The following is a 17,484-nucleotide window of genomic DNA, read 5'->3' as shown; positions in this document are numbered from 1 at the left end:
ATTAAAAGTAGACCAACTTTTAGTCTTTTTAGTCCTTATCGTTCTTAAAAATCTCTGTAGTCAACACGCCTCCTTATTCCCTGGGTCCACACCTATCACTGCTCTAGGGGTACTAATGCCTCAAGAGATGAGGAAATTAGCATTGAAGGATCTGGACAGATGGTCCAGTGTTTAAGAGCTCTTACTGCTCTTGCAGAGGACCGGGATTCAAGTTCCAGCATCCCATGGTGCCTCACAAATCTGTGTATCTCCAATTCTAGGGGATGTGATGCCCTCTTCTGGCCTCTGCAGGCACCACATGCACATGGTTTATTTATACACATGAAGGCAAAACACTCATACACATAAAACAAGAACTTAAAAATCTCTTAAAAATAAAGAAAAATAGTATTGAAACTATAAGTTGAAGCCATATGAATGTAGGCTAGGGAGTCACAGGCTTCCATGGGAACCTCACCAAGCCCCAGTGGGTCCCCCAGATCTTGATGTAAGGTAAGGAATTGCCCAGTTACTTTCCATAGATTATGAAATGCGAGCAAGCGCACACTGCTTACCTGTTAGGTGAAGGCAAAGTGGGTGTTGGGATGTGTGAGTCTGTGGGGTTGGGGTGGGTCAGAAGGGCTGTACATGGAGGTGGGGATGTCCACAGAAAGAATTCAGAACGAGCATCAAACACAACCTGTGCTCTCTCCTGGGAACAATGGACAATTCAGGGTTTAAAATGGATTTGGATTTAAATATTAGCTTCTTTCTTCAATTCCAAATGCCTCATAGCATTAAACTCTTACTCTGGGCTTTCCTGTGAATTTGGCAGCTGATGCCAATTACCAGTTCATTCCGCCACCTTCAGGATTTGTTTACAGATCAACAGATGGGTCTCTGGTGTACTTTTTAAAAATACATTTATTTATTTGTGTATATGAGGGCATGTGCATGCCACTGCCTGTGTATATGTGGAGCTCAGCGCACAACTTGTGAGAAGCTGGTTCTATTCTTCTATCATGGGGGTTCTGGGGATCAAACACAGGTCAGGTTATCAGAGGGTACCTTTACCCACTGAGCCATCTGGCTAGTCTTCAACGTACCTTTTAAGGAAGGAAAGAAAATTAGATGGGATCACAACCAGTAACTCTCTGAAGCTATTATTTAAGACTGTAATCTGATAAAGCCGGAGAAGTTAAAAATGGGCATTCTCAATGACCAGCCATCATCACACTTCTAAACATACAACCAAGAGACATCTCCCATGTGAGCCTTAGACTCAGGTGAGACTGTCCTGCCAGTCTGAGTTCACCGACCCTACTCAGTGCTAAGTCTGTCTTCAAGGAAGATCGCCTTTCAACCTCTGGCAGGATGCTTTGGCCATTGCTACGGCGGCTCTCAGGACTCCGCAGCTCCAGGAGCCATGCTGCTGCAGAGTTCTCCCTGCTCAGGCAGCCCGGCCGGTGCCCCCGGCCGGTGCCAGCAGTTCCTGGTTACACTGCCACGTGCCTTACACTGCCCGCCTTCCTTCCACCCAGGGCTCCCCTGTCATAAGGTACAAGATGCAGTGGGACCGTGTGCGTCATGCGCGTTTGATGATGCTCAGGAGGCTTCAGGCAGTAAGAAGGCATCTTTCTGCGCCTGCTCACTCCTCAGTCTGACACTGGGGGTGGGGTGGGGGGACAGGGGGGCAAGCCACACAGCAGCTGCTTCTATGCTGTTTAGAGGTTCATAAGTTACTTTGTATCAAGATGAACTCCGTGAGGTAGAACGTGAGAGAGTCTAGAGTGAATTCTTCCCGTCCCTAAAAGGACTTTTTGTTTGTTTTTGTTTGTTTGTTTGTTTGTTTTTCGTTTTTCGAGACAGGGTTTCTCTGTGTAGCTTTGCACCTTTCCTAGATCTTGCTCTGTAGACCAGGCTGGCCTCGAACTCACAAAGAAATAGTTCCATGTAATTTGTCTCAAAATTCCTACATGACCAAGCAACCCACCCTACTTTCTAGTGCCAGAGCGCCCAGCTCAGGGATAAACCATCGTTTCTCGCCACCACCCCCACCACCACCCCTTCACTTCACCTGTCGTCCTTCACTCTCGCTGCCCAGAGTTGGTGTTTGTCTAAGAAAGCTTTAGAATAGAAATGCTGCCTCCGATGACAGTCTGAGAAATCCAGACTCAGAACAACAACAACAAAAACTCTTACTGCAGCAAAATTGTCACAATGCTCAGACAGTTTTTGCCTTATAGCCACGAAAAGTAATTAAGTCATTAGTATGGAGAACGAGGGGAGAATGGAGGAAAAAGAATTATAAGCTAGAAACTAAAAACAAACACAGACTTGCACAGCCCGACCCTAATATTTCCCTTCCATTCTTTGCTGCTCATTGGAAAACAGTTGTGTAAATATTATGCTTTAAATGATTACAATATTGTAAGAAACTTTGAAGGCCCAAGGGAAAAAAACTATTTTAAGTATAGGCATGTGCTGCATCGTGAGAAGTGTGTTGTTAGCTGACTTCATTGTTGTGTGAATAGTTTAGTGTGCTTGCACACACCTGGAATGTATAGATAAACCACTTGAGGAATCATGGGACACCCGAGATGGATGAGATGCTGCCGGCCTTATAGAGCAACTACTTTACAGGAGGCTATTTCTAGAAGTGACGGGACTAAACGTAAAATAACCGATAGGGGCACACTGAGGCAGCAGTGTGTGTGCTCAGCCAAGTGCAAGACCCTGAGTTTGATTCCCCGTGGCATAAACAAATGGTTGATTAAAGATAAAAAGTCAGTAAAAAATAAAACGGTGAGTCCTTTGTTACCAATATCAATATCATTATTATTATTATTATTATTATTATTATTTGGTTTTTCAAGACAGGGTTTCTCTGTGTAGTTTTGCAGCCTGTCCTGGAACTCATTCTGTAGCCCAGGCTGGCCTCTGAACTCACAAAGATCCACCTGGCTCTGCCTCCCGAGTGCTGGGATTAAAGGCGTGCGCCACCACCGCCCGGCTCATCATTATTATTAATTAGTATAATATATGAACATCTTTGCTAAAATTTTACACAGCTGGCGGACAGTGCAATGGGTGTTTCCTACAATCATTACCACTAACCCACGAGTAATGTATCTCTCTAGGGTGTGATGAGTTGCTGGTCATGTAGGAGACATGGAATCATTTTTCTGAGAGTCCTTTTGGGGATTTAGCCTTCCAGCTTCTTAATAATTAATTCTACACGGTTGCTGTCGTGCCCATGGCCCACTGTTGACCAAACGACCATCACTGATGCCTTATAGCATATAGATGCCGACAAGATTGTGTCTCAGTCAGTAGTTTGGGGATAATTTTAACACATTTTATTTTGTAAAACTGGTCAAAATTTCGGAAATTCATCCTAGGATTCTGGGGTCAGGTAACCTTGGATTAAAGACCTGCCTCTAGCTATCACAGGTTACTGACTCTTGGGCCTCGGGATGGTTTGGCAGGTAAGGGTGCTTACCACAGAAGCCTGGTAACTGGAGTTGGATTTCTAGAACCCATGTTCAGGTGGGAGGAGACAGCTGAGGTGACAAAGTTGTCCCCTGACAGTACCCATACTGTGGCATGTGTACCCACACAATAATAATACAATTTGAAAAACCATTGATTTTTTAAAGTTCCAGCGTCTCTTTTGTTGAGAATGGGATAGTGCATTCATCATACGGCTGTTGGAGATTTTAGATGGGGGAAGTCAGAATCTCACATTTAACAAGAAATATTATTGTGATTATTATACCTGGGGAGGTAGCTTCATCAGCAAAGAGCTTGCTGTGTAAGTATGGGGACTGAGTTTGATCCCCGACACCCACATAAAAAGTTGAGCATGGTATGTGCATGGGAGAGGCAGAGACAGGGGGATTCCTGGATCTCACTAGCCAACTAGCTTAGTCTAATTGGCAAGCCTTGGGTTCCAGTGAGAGACCCTAAAAATCAAGGACAGACGGCACCTGTGGTTGTCTTCTGCTCCCCTACATGCACTTAGCAGCATCAGCATCTACATCCTCATACACCTGAGCACCCCACACACACACTCTCTCTCACACAGGTCAGTACACACTGAAAGAAAATTTACTACTTAATAATAAGTTATTATTTACTTTCTATTATGACCCACAGTAGTCCTGGTGAGAAAAAATATTTGTGAACAGAGGGAAAAAAGGGGTGCTGATTAAGGCTGTTTATGGTTATTTTGAGACAGACAAATTCTAGTTGAAAGTTTTACCATAGAGAGCAGCATACTTTTTTTTTTTTTTTGCCAGAGCTGAGGACTGAACCCAGGGCCTCAAGTGCTCTACCACTGAGCTAAATCCCCAACCCCAAAAGCAGCATACTTTTTAAAAATTATTTTAAGTGTGTGTGTGTGTGTGTGTGTGTGTGTGTGTGTACATGCATGTATGTATGAAACTAATTCACTCATTTTATGGGGCAGTATAGGTCTGACCTTTTCCTAAGCACAAGGAGAGATGGAAATCAAGCTAGACCAGGACCCTCAGGCATCTCAAAGGTGGCAGCTAGCTTGCACTGCCTTTGTTTCTGTTTCAGAAGGGGCGGATCTGCACCGGGCAGCCATGCCAGGCTGACACCCATGGATAGAATGAAGACTGGGACTTGGTGCCTTTGATCCATCAAATGTGCTTTTGAAGAAGATTGCTTGGTCTCTGGGAAAGAGTACAGGAGGCCAGAGCCCAAATGGCTGAGGCTCAGTGGGAAAGGGGTCCCAGGGAAGAGCCGAAGAAGGCGGAAGCAGAGTATTAGTTATTTTTCCTGTTTCTGTTATAATACATCATGACCAAGGCAAAGCATAGAAGGAAGAGTTTATTCTGGGCTTAGAGTTTCAGAGGGAGGAGAGTCCACTATGGTAGGGCAGCGTGGCAGCAAGCAGAAGGCAATAGCAAGGGAGCAGCATCTGAGAGCTCACATCCCAAACCCCACGCAGGAAGCAGAGAACACATTTGAAATGGCAGTCTTTGGAAAACTCAAAGCCTCCAACAAGACCACGCCTCCTAGTCCTCCCCAGACAGTTCCACCCCCTGAGGCCCAAACCTTGGAGCATATGAGCCCAAAGGGGCCATTCTCATTCAAAAAAGTGGCAAGCTGGGGCACAGTGAGGACAGCTAGTGGAGCAGCCCGGACACAGGGATCATTCTGCTATCCAGTCTTCCATGTCAAGCCTGCATCCATTGATGTTTCTGCCTCTGGGGGGTGGGAATCTGTAGTCTGGAACCTTTATCAGGCTGCCTGGAGCTCATTCCCCGCTTCCCTATCACAAGGCAGCTCAGCTGAAGCCCAGAGAGGGACCTCCTTCCTGGGAATTGCCAGTTCCCAGAAACCACTTGTTCCAAACTGTGCATGCAAACTTAGTGTATGAGGCTAGGCAAAATTAGAACTAGTTCACCGTGCTCTAACCACACATCTCCCCTCACCCCCGTTTTTGAATATGTCATGTTTCTGTTTTAGGGTCTCACACGCCATTCCTTCTGCTGGAAGACTTATCCCCAGAGTATTACTGAATTATCAAGTGAACTTCAGCCTGACTGTCATCGCCTTCAAGAGGCTTGCCCTGACCCCTGTGTTTGCTAGTGACCACCGACCTCAGCCCAGACTATCTACTAAGTTACCAGTCTCCTTCCTTTCTCTCTCCCATTCTTCATTTTCTTCATTCTGCCTCACCTGAGAAGTCAGTCACACACCTCAGTCCACAGTATAGTCCTTTTCTCTCGTGGACATTTCCTGCATTCATCCTTAGTCTCTCTGTCCTTCAACTTATGCATTCACTGTTAAGGAAAGATGTATGTCCTGGGATGTTACCAACTTTAAGGTTTTGGGCTTGTTGAATGCTTTAGAATGTTTTCATAGGTGTGCCGAGGCCGCCTTTCTGGTTGCTATGGGTGCGTTCCACTGTGGGTTTAAAGATCCAGATACATTTGTCACACACCTATGTATACTTGTAGCTCACCCCTACTGTTTAGTAGTGTGCACATTGCCCATTCTCCTGAGATATATTCAACTGCCTGATTTCATGGGGAGCTCCATAGTGAGCATACTCATTCTATCCTTCTAGAGACCTGTTTGAGAATGGGCTAATGTACACCCAGGACAGATGTTTAAATACAAACACATTCTATTCATCTTACATGTGTTTATTCAAGGAGTCATCACAACCCAACAAGGGGGCATGATTCTCATTTTGCAGCAGAAGAAATGCAGGCACCGTGTACTCACCCCACTGGGAGCCACTGCCATAATTTTCTGCCCATTACCTGCCTTCTGTGCGTGTCCCAGTCAGCAATCCCCCAGTCTTTAGGCTGGGGGAAGGTGGTGGGTTCAGTCTCCAGATGTCACAATGGTTATCAGGCTGGTTCAACACTAGCACTGTCCCTATGTTACCCCTCCACTTCTGTCTAGCAGATATGTTACCTCAAGGTGGTGCCTGGCAATGATCTACCAGAGATAGTGGTCAGAAAAGAAAACAGTTGCAAGTCTGCCCGCCACGGCAGCCAGCAGTGACTTCCTCTGCTTTGCCTACCCTTAGCCCACAGCAAGCCACAACTGTCCCTCCTCAGTCCCAGGGATTTCTGTGGCTTTTGCATAGATTTGCATAGATTTGTAGATCTGGACATCTCTCCCTTGTTTCTGGTGTCACATGCAGCTTGGATTTGGGGTGGGGGTGTCCCTTACGTTCTTCAGTTTTTATCACTGTTGGGTATTGTCATTTGTGGTTTATTCATTTACCTGTTTATCTCTCTCGCCCCCCAGTAAGATGGGAAATGCCTCACTAGCAAGGACCAGATCTGTCTTATTTATGCCCCAATCTTCAGATCAGTGCCCACACATAGCAGTTAGAGGAACATAAGAACTAGTCACGTTTTCTACAGAAACACAATTGAACCTTCTCTCCTTTGGGGGCTCACCCCCTGACTCAGTTCTCCCACCTCAAAGTCTTCACTGGCCCCCAAGAGTCCCAAGCTGGGGACTAAGCCTCTAACATATGGGCTTTGAAGGGCGTTTGAAATCTGAGTGCGGCACTCTCCCAACAGTGAAAAGGACTTTTTAAGCTCCTTCTCCTTGGGTAGTTGCCAAAACTGGCAATTGATGACTGTTTTGAGGCTAGGAAAACCTGTCATCTTGCTGATATTGCCAGTGTTTCTTTCCTTTCCTTTCTTGTTTCTTGCAGTATGCTGAGCTACACCCCCAGTCTTATTTCACTAAGTTTCCTAGGCTGACCTTGAACTCACTCTGCAGCCCAGGCAAGCTTTGAACTTGCAATCTTCCTGTCCTGCTCTGCTAAAGCTTTCTGAACAGCTAGAATTATAGGTAGTAGTTGATTTTCTTTTCTTTCTTTTTTTTTTTAACTCTTTGGGGGCCCACTACCCAGCTCCCAAGTAAACACATGGAGACTTATTCTTAATTATGAGTGCCTAGCCTTAGCTTGGCTTGTTTCTAGCCAGCTTTTCTAACCTAAATTAACCCATTTATCTTCTTCTATGTTTTACTTCTGGGCTTTTTGCCTTTATTCTATGTCTTTCTCTCCTTCTTACTTTGTGGCTGGATGGCTGGACCCTGGCGTCCTCCTCTCCTCCTTTGCTTATTCCTCACCCTTTTTCTCTAGAGCCTAGATTTCTCCTCCTATTTATATCCTCTCTGCCTGGCAGCCTTGCTTATCCCTTTCTCCTGCCTCACTATTGACTGTTCAGCTCTTTATTAGACCAATCAGGTGTTTTAGACAGGCACAGCAACACAGCTTCACAGAGTTAAACAAATGCAACATAAAAGAATGCAACATACTGGGCGCCAGTGGCGCACGCCTTTAATCCCAGCACTCAGGAGGCAGAGGCAGGTGGATCTCTGTGAGTTCAAGGCCAGCCTGCTCTACAGAGCGAGATCCAGGACAGGCACCAGAACTACAGAGAGAGAAACCCTGCCTCAAACAAAACATATATATATATATATATATATATATATATATATATATATATCACATCTTTGCATCATTAAACAAATGTTCTACAACATAAACAAAGATGATACATCTTTAACTAATATTCCACAACAACAGGTTCACATCACCAGGCCCAGCCTGGTTTTTATTTCTTAACTTAAATTCATAGAAGAATTAATAAAAAAACATTTTCAAAAGACTAGAGAGATGGCGCAGTGGGTAAGTGTGCTCATGGCATGAGCAGAGAACTGGCATTCAAATTCCAGCACCGGCACAAAAACCTGGATGGGAGAGCTTGCACACGCGCACCCTCGGCACTGTCATGGGTGGAGCGCTGAGAGCTGGATGGCCACTGGAGCTCCAGGTTCAGCAAGAGACCCTGTCTCAAGGGGGTAAGGCAGAAAGTGATTAAGCAGGGCACCAGACATTCTCCTCTAGCATCCATGCCCATGATGGGAGTGTGTCCCTGCACACATGTGTTTAAACAGTATACTACATTCTCACACATATGATAAATATATAATAGTTTGAAGATAGGCTGAATAGTTTGGTTTGTTTGAGACAGCATCTCTCTATGTAGCCCTGGCTGGCCTTGAACTCACAGAGATCTGCCTGCCTTGGCTTCCTGAGTGCTGGGATTAAAGGTGTGAGTCATCATGCCCAACTAGATCAATTCAAATTTTCTATGAACAAATCCCCTTGAAGTTTCCCTGTTTACTCCCACAGGCACATGGGAATAAAATGTGCAGTTCAAGGGTTAGGAAGTTGATCACAGCTCCTCACTGGCCTGGGCTTTGTGTCTTGCACCAGTGGGCAAAGCAAAGTCACGTGGCCAAACCCAGTCACAGGACCCACTGTGAGGGGGACAAAGTGCAAAGTCCCATTGCAAAGGGAGCGGGTACAAGGAGATGTGGGGGCTGTCAGTCACCTCTGCCACAGCAACAGGGCAAACAGGTCCACTTTCCAGTCACCGTGCTTCCCATCAGAGGATCAGAAGTCTTCCCGAGAGCTCTGGAATGAAGCACAGGGAATTTTTCACTGTTCATTGACTTGGCCATACATAACTTTCCAAGTGGACACCAGATCTGAAAAGTTGTGCCTTAGCAAACTTTCAGGTTAACTATGTAAGCCATTACTATTTAACTCCCAATGAGCAAAGGCCTCTGAGCACAAGGTCTCTGCAGTGGTCATTGCCAGATGGTGAGGGGTTCATTGTACAAGTCTCACAGGGCTTTTCTCTCAGTTCAATTTACTGAATGCTTCCTGGTGCAAAAACAGCAGTTACAGAGAACAGGAACAGTCTACCCAGAGGGCACTAGTTTGGGCACAAAACAGGGCCAGTGTGGCACTCTTGAAGAAATGTATCCTTTCTTTTGATATATCTGGAGTAACCAGCTCTATCAATCCTATTGTAGATTGAGGATTAGAAGGAAGAAAGAGGGAAAGAAATAAAAACATAAATCCTGGGGCAACACACACACAAAAGCCAATCCATCTCCTGAGACCCTTCTTGACAATTCTCGGGCTCTGAGAGACACAAAAACGTTTTTATTTAGTTAACCACCTTCCTCCAAGTAGTCCAAATCCTTCACGAGGAATCTCATGTGTTTGTCATGTCAATAGGCGATGCATTCATTCTTATGTTGCATATATATTTAATGCGTTCCTGTGAAAAATGAAAATGACTGATACAAAGTCTAGCCATTTAATTATTTGTCTCATTTTTATTTTACTTCGAGGTGAGGATTGGCAGTGAAATCATTAAGAAGCAATCTTTATTATTTATTGAATGCCTAAACTGTGTCAGCGAACATTTTCTACACACAAACTCCCTCAAAGTCTCAGGGTGCATGATAATAATATATCTTGTTCTAGGAATGAACATCAGGGCTTTTAAGACCCAAGAAAAGTCTAAAAATAGGCTAATTCCCATGGAGCATACAGTTTGGGGAGGTATTAACTATATATATTCGAAACCAATGGGAAAAATGAGAAGAAAAAACACAAGTTCTGAAATGCTAATAAAAGTAGTTGGAGGGGCAATGTTTTCTTTATTTCTTTACAGTATCCATTAGCCTGAACTCATTTTGAAACAGTCCCATTACTCCCGTGGGATGACATGGCATTTGCCCAGGCCCCCAAATGATCACTAATTAGCCCAAATCAACCAAGAGGCTTAAGGGTGGGTTCTGGTAATTCACAGAATTCCTATGGTGTAGGGACTGAATGTGGGCCAGAGTTCAGAACTGTATGGAACTTCTGGGATACAGGTACTCTGTGGGGTGCAGATGTGAGGTCTGGACCCCCTTCTGAACACCTTAACAAGGTTTGATGATGCCCTTACCACCTGCTTGTCCCTGTTTCCCAGTGTAGAGACTGTCAGGGCCAGACAGCTAGTCCCGGTCCCAGGCTGCTTTCCCTGGCATGGGCACTCCTGTCTGCTTGGCCATCAGACCCTCCCTTCCCTGACAAGACTCTGTAAATCCTGGTCTGGTGAAATGGAGCAGCCAAGAAGTGGAGATTCATCCTGGTGAGGCAGTAGCAACGACTGCAGTAGTGCTCCTATGGGGACTTCAAGGGACACAAGACAGCAGCACCCTGTCCATCAGCACTGTGTTTACCAGTTTGCTTCTCTGGAGAGAGTTCCCTGCCATCCTTTCTGCCCAGCCTTTGGACTATCCTTTTAACAAATTGGTAGCGCCCTTACTCAGTCAGAATCAATTTTTAGTGCTTAAATTTGATAACCCCCAGTGGAACTATTAGCCAAAATATTGTTGTCTGAGTCCATCTAAATTGGGCTTTCAGATACTAGGCACGGAAAGCCCTAGCTGATGCGGGAGTGCCGGCAGTGAGTGTTCTCAGGTGGTTTGAGCAATAACAGATTGTTAAGAGTAGTACGTATCACAGAACCCCGCCCAGTGCCTCCACTGCTGGCTGGTAGTTTAGGCAGGAAAGCGTTACATGGTGACTGAGTTCCAGGGAGGACTCGGGGCCCGACCATGCTCAGCAGCAGGATCCTCTTGAGACAGGTAAGCATCACACCCTCTCCACCTCCCTACTGGCAGGTGAGAAGAAACACAGGCTGGCTTATTCCTTCCAGCCACTGCTGCTTTTCCAGTTGTACGGCAGTATCGTCAGCGTCGGAAACCTGCTCTGTTTGTCTGTGGTCTACATCCAGAAGGAACAAATCTAGTGCTGAGAGGACCAGGAGGATTCCCTGCAAACTGTGTGTAGTGGATCGAGCCACTATAATGAAGACGCGGGAGACAGCCGTTCTAGGTGGAGGTCTTATTCATAGAGTCGTCAAGACATGAGTCTATGTGGCAATGTTCTGAGTACACTCAGAACTTCCCTTGAATAAACTACAACGCTGTTACCCCTGCTACAGTTTGGGTATGCAATGTCCCCAGAGGTCTGGTATATTGAAGGCTTAGTCCCCAGCTGATGATGCTATTTTGGGAAGCAGTAGAAACTTTAGGAGGTGGGCCTAATTGGAAGAAGAAGGTCACTGGGGACATGTTCTATCCTGCCCTGGCCCCTTTCTGTCTCTCTCTTCTCCCTGTGTCCTGGAAGCTGTGAGGTGAACAGCTCTTTTTTCTATTCCCTCTGTCAGAATGTTCTGCCTCACTACAGGCCCAGAAACAGAGGTTCAAGGCCATCTTCACTGTCATAGTAAGTTCAAGGCCAGCCCAGGATACATGAAACTCTGTGTCAAAATAAAGTAAAATATGTTTCTCTGACATTTAAACATGGCTTTCCACTGCCTGCTCATATTTTCAAGATTGCCTTACATTTTCCTAAAATTAACATGATTATTATACTTTATATCTGAGATAATGAATATCTGGAGTCTTTAGAGCACTTTAATAATAATGTTATCATCTATTTCTGTTGGTGATTGCTCATGGTGCTTTTCTCCCAGTATATTTAGTGTTTTGAAAGGAAGATCTTTGTTTTCAAAGAAGTGTGTGTGTGTGTGTGTGTGTGTGTGTGTGTGTGTGTGTGTATCCTCCCTTCCTATGAGGTTAAATGTAAAAACAATAACATAATTTATATTCCAAGTGAGGTTATACTGTTATAGAAGTAATATGCTGTTAAGAAATCGCTCCCCAAACTTAGAGAGTAATGAAGGAAAAGCTCTTCAATAATGCTTGTCCAGCTCTGGCTAATGCTCAAAGAAGGGCTGGACTCAATTAGAAGATTTTAAGCTTATGCATCCATTATATACTGCCATCCCTAAATCTCATTCAGGTCCCGGCCCAAGTCACTCTTTGAACAATTTGAACAGAGACAGTAGACTGCCAGTCTGGACACTGGGCAGATGGGAGATTTACACAGCAAAGAGATTCCAGATTTATTTCTTGAGTACACCAGTGTTTGTTGTTCTTTTCCCATAGTCGCTACCCAGGGTCATCTTGCCCACCTGGCAGAATTATGCTTTTCTCAAGAAGATAACTGTATGTGTGGCACTCCAGAATTTAACATTGATGTGATCCCTTTGGGCTGTCTGTCAGAGCCATGTTCTGTGGGAATGTGGCCTAATGGCTGGTCAGTCCCGGGAACAAAGGTAGTGGAGATATTAGCACATCTCTAACCCAGCCTGCTTAGCAGACTATTTACCCTCGGTGTATTTGGGAGGCAGTGTTCCCTTGGCTAAATTCTACTTTGTGTGATTGGATGTCTCCTGAGCAAACCTCTTAGGAAACCCTCTAGAGCATTCATTCTATTGCTTGGAGTTTCTTCTACATCAATATTGAAGTAAAGACTTGAAGCACACTGACTGTTAGTGTGGGGAGACAAAAGAGTTGTGATGAGGAGGAGGGGGAGCAGAAGACAGTGACATAAAGGGACAAAAAGGCAAAATGTTATGATTCAGGAATTCCTGTAAGTGCCTACATACACAAAGAAAGCTTTAAAATAAGATGTTTAAAGAAAAATGTTTCTCTACTTTTGAATTTTCTATAAAATAACTAGAAGCAATATAAAAATGACTTTAGATAATAATGCCTTGTAGCCCCATAAGGAATTTAACCTTTGGGAAATATAGTAATATAATTTGATTTAGTGTATCAACTAAGTAAGTAATAGTGTGTCAGAAAAAAAATATATACTCCAAGACCATTCGTTTTTATTAAATTTTTAAAATTTATTTTACATATCAACCACAGTCTCCCCTCCCTCCTCTTCTCCCATTCCCTCCCCCCATCTCTTTCTAATCAACCCCCATCCACTCTTCAGAAAGGGTAAGGCCTCCCATGGGAGTCAACAAAGTGTGGTACATCAAGTTAAGGCAGGACCAAGATCCTCCCCTCTCCATCAAGGCATCCCACCAATGGGAATAGGTTCCAAAAAGCCAGCTCATGCACCAGGGATAGATCCTGGTCCATGCTAGGGGCCCCACAAACAGACCACGCTACCCAATTGTCACCCACATTCAGAGGACCTATTTTGGTCCCATGCAGGCTCCCTAGCTGTTGGTCTAGAATGCTGGAGCTCCAAGCTATGGTCAGCTGTGTCTGTAGATTTCCCCCTCACGATCTTAACCCCTCTTGCTCATATAATCCCTCCTCCCTTTCTTCAACTGGACTCCCAGAGCTCAGCCCAGTGGTTGGCTGTAGACCTCTGCTTCTATCAGTTACTGGATGAAAGTTCTGTAATGACAGTTAAGATAGTCACCAATACGATTACAGGAGAAGGCCAGTTCAGGTACCATCTCCACTACTGCGAGGAGTCTTAGCTGGGGTCATCCTTGTGGATTCCTGAGAGTGTCCCTGGCACCAGGTTTCACCCTAACCCCATAATGGCCTCCTCTAATCGAGATATCTCTTTCATTGCTCTCTCTTCCTCCATCCCTCCCCCAACTTGACCGTCCTGATCCCTCATGTTTTAATCCCCATTACCCCCCCCCCAGTTTACCTAGGAGATCCCATCTACTTCCCCTTCCCAGGGCAATCCATGAGTGCCTTTTAGGGTCCTCCTTGTTACCTACTTTCTCTAGGGCTATAGATTATATCCTGATTATCTTTACATCTAGTATCTACTTATGAGTGAGTACATACTGTGTTTGTCTTTCTGGGTCTGGGTTACCTCACTTGGGATGATTTTTTTCTAGTTCCATCCATTTGCCTGCAAATTTCTTGATGTCCAAGATTATTCTTAGGTAAAAAGTTTTAAAATTTTGTTTTTGTGTGGGGTGAGTGTGGGGGGCTGCATGAATGTGGAGGTCAGAGGAAAACTTGCTAGAGTTGGTTCTCTCCCACCATGTGGATCCCAGGAACTGAACTCAGGTTGTCAGACTTAGCAGCAAGCACCCTTACCTACTGAGCCATCTCTCAGGTCATAAATAAAAAATTCAATGGGTGAAAAAAATCAGAAACTGTTCATAAAAAAGGAAAGACAAATATAAAATAAAAATGCAAACAGTCTCTTTCACTGTAATTTTAGCTTTCTAATTTCTAAGAGATTTTTTAAAAACAGAAATTTGAAATAGTTTTCATGTATGAGTGCACATTACTCATTTTTTTTTGCTTTATGAGTATGCTATTATTCACCATAGAGATTTGTGGACATCAATGAGTTTGTTCTAACACACAGCATTTTAAAAATATGAGAAAACCTACATTCTCATTTCATACTTGATGGGAGTGCAGCAGGTTTGAAATATAACCAAAGCAAAACTACTGAGTGTAAAAATGTCTGTGCTTTGATCTTTCATCCCCACTTTTGGGATCTCTATTACAGAGATGAATATCATACTACCAGGCATATCCAACCCATGGCCTGTGGGCAGTGTGTACTAAGGGATAGCTCTGAATGTAGTCCAAGGCAAGATCACAAGCTTACTGAAAATGTTATGAGGGTTTTTGTGGTTTTGATTTTTTTGTGACATATAACTCTGTTCTATGACTCTTGAGCAAGAGCTTTGAAGATGACAATATTGTGCCATGATGCCAAAAGGTTGGACACACCGGAACCTAGACTATGCTGTCATAGTCAATGCTCTGGTGGTGTGAAACACCAGGACCATGACAATTCATAAAAGAATGCATTTAATTGGGCTGGCATATTAACAGTTTCAGAGATTTAGTCCATTGTTGTCATGGTGGGAGGCAAGGCGGCAGGCACACAGGCAGACGTGGTGCTGGAGAGGTAGCTGAGAGTTCTATATCTGGATCAGCAGGCAGCAGGGAGAGAGAAAGACACTAGGCCTGGCTTGAGCATTTGAAACCCCAAAGCCCACCCCTAGTGACACACTTTCTCCAATAGGGTCATGCCTGCTCCAACAAAGCCACACCTCCTAATAGTACTGCTCTTTGGTGACCAAGCATTCAAATCTATTTGGGGACCGTCCTTGTTCAAACCACCACACACACACCATAACTGTTTCTTTTCTTTTCTTTTCTTTCTTTCTTTTTTTTTTTTTTTTTGGTTTTTCGAGACAGGGTTTCTCTGTGTAGCTTTGTGCCTTTCCTGGAACTTACTTGGTAGACCTGGCTGGCCTCCAACTCACAGAGATCTCTGCCTGGCTCTGCCTCCCGAGTGCTGGGATTAAAGGCGTGTGCCACCACTGCCCGGCCATAACTGTTTCTTACAGTAACATTTGAAGTATAAAACTCTGCAGACAGTGAGGGAAAGACATCTGGATATCCATCAGTAATGAAATGATGTATTTGTGGCTATTTACAGAGAGTTACAGGGAGTAAGGTTTTATTCTGCCATAACTAACATGATATTCACACTAACTACCATCCGTGACATACTGTGTTAAGTGAAAAAAACATGGCACAGTGCACACAACCATGTTCTTTTGTTAGGTCAGGCCTTGGTAACCCTTCTGGTGCGTGTCTGGTTCTATTGACCAGGGAAGTCCTGGTCACGCCAGTCTGAGCATTTCTCTGCCAAGGCATTTGGTTCAGCTAGAGTCACTAAGTACAAAATCTTAGAAATTATGTCAATCCTACTAAAAGAAAGGAATTCGGGTCTGCCTTTCCCTCCATGGGAATAAAAAAAAAAAAAAGAACCAAGAAAGAGGGAGATTTGCCTAAGAATGGGCTAATGTAGAGCAGAGCTGAGAGGATAAAGCCAGGTTCAGCTGTTCTCTAAGCCTTCTTGGATGTGTGAACCTCTTTCTGTTGCTTGAGCCTAGAGTCCTGACCAATAATAACAGAATGATGTGGGTGACTGGATTTTGACTTAATAAAACAGAACCTTTATAATAAAGCATTTTGTTTTAATGCTTTTTAAAAAAAGATTTATTTATTATGTATATAGTGTTCTGTCTGCAGGCCAGAAGAGGGCACCAGATCTCATTACAGATGGTTGTGAGCCACCATGTGGGTGCTGGGAATTGAACTCAGGACTTCAGGAAGAGCAGCCAGTGCTCTTAACCGCTGAGCCATCTCTCCAGCCCCAATAAAGCATTTTGCTTATGGAAGACCTACAGTATATTTATGTAGATGTTAAGTTTCTGGGGTCGGGGGTATGGGACTATGGAGGAGAGGTTAATAATTTTCCATTATGTATCTTTGTAATATTTGATCCCAAAACAAGTGTTTGCATTTCATATATCATTAAAATTCTATAAAATTTAAACAGGTAGCATAAAGCTGTATTTCCTAGGTATTGGATTTTATGGAAGAGGGGCTAGTATGTGTGACTTGGGGAAAGAATCAAATCTTATATTTGAAATTAGAAAATAAATATAATGAACTATTGCTTCTTGTATATTCACTTTAAGTAAATTTTTAAAGCTAGCATACGAAGTGATGGGCTTCACTGTGGCATGTTCCCACAGACTTAGTTGCTTGTACCTGCCTCCCTTTTAATGGTCTCGTTCCTTCAATAGCCCTCTAAGATCCAGTCCTCCCTTCCCTTCCCATGATCCCATCTAGTTTCATCTTACACACACACACACACACACACACACACACACACACACACACACACGCCCTAGATTTTGCATATGAAAGAAAATGTGCCATATGCTTGAGTCTGGCTGATTTCTCTTAATGTAAAAGATCTCCAGCTGCATTATCTTCCTACAGACATGGTGACTTCACTTTTCTTTAGGACTGAATACAATTCTGTTCTGTATATATATTCTATATTCTTTATCCATTCATTTGGATATAAGATTAATGTTCTTTAGGATGTCCTTTCTAGATAACTTGATGTACCTACACCATTAATTCAGTTTGGGCATGACAGTGTATGCCTAGAACCAGATACTCAGAAAACTAAAGCAGGGGATGTGCACATTCCTGCCCAATAACGGGGGTGATATAGAAAACTGAGGGCAGCCTGGGCAACTTAGCGATACCCTGTCTTAGAATAAAAAGTGTTGGGCCAGGAGGGACTAGGAAATGTCTCTCAGTGGTAGAGTGTGGGCCTCACTACAAGTTCAATTCCAGAAACTGAAAAACAAACAAACAACAACAAAAAACTAATACAGTTAGAAATTTAGGAATTAGACACAGAATTTTCTCTTGACTCAAATATACCTCTTCCAACACAAAGAAAATGAA

The sequence above is a fragment of the Onychomys torridus genome, chromosome 7, assembly GCF_903995425.1.
Source record: "Onychomys torridus chromosome 7, mOncTor1.1, whole genome shotgun sequence".
Taxonomy (NCBI): Eukaryota; Metazoa; Chordata; class Mammalia; order Rodentia; family Cricetidae; genus Onychomys; species Onychomys torridus.
This window is presented reverse-complemented; position numbering follows the sequence as displayed.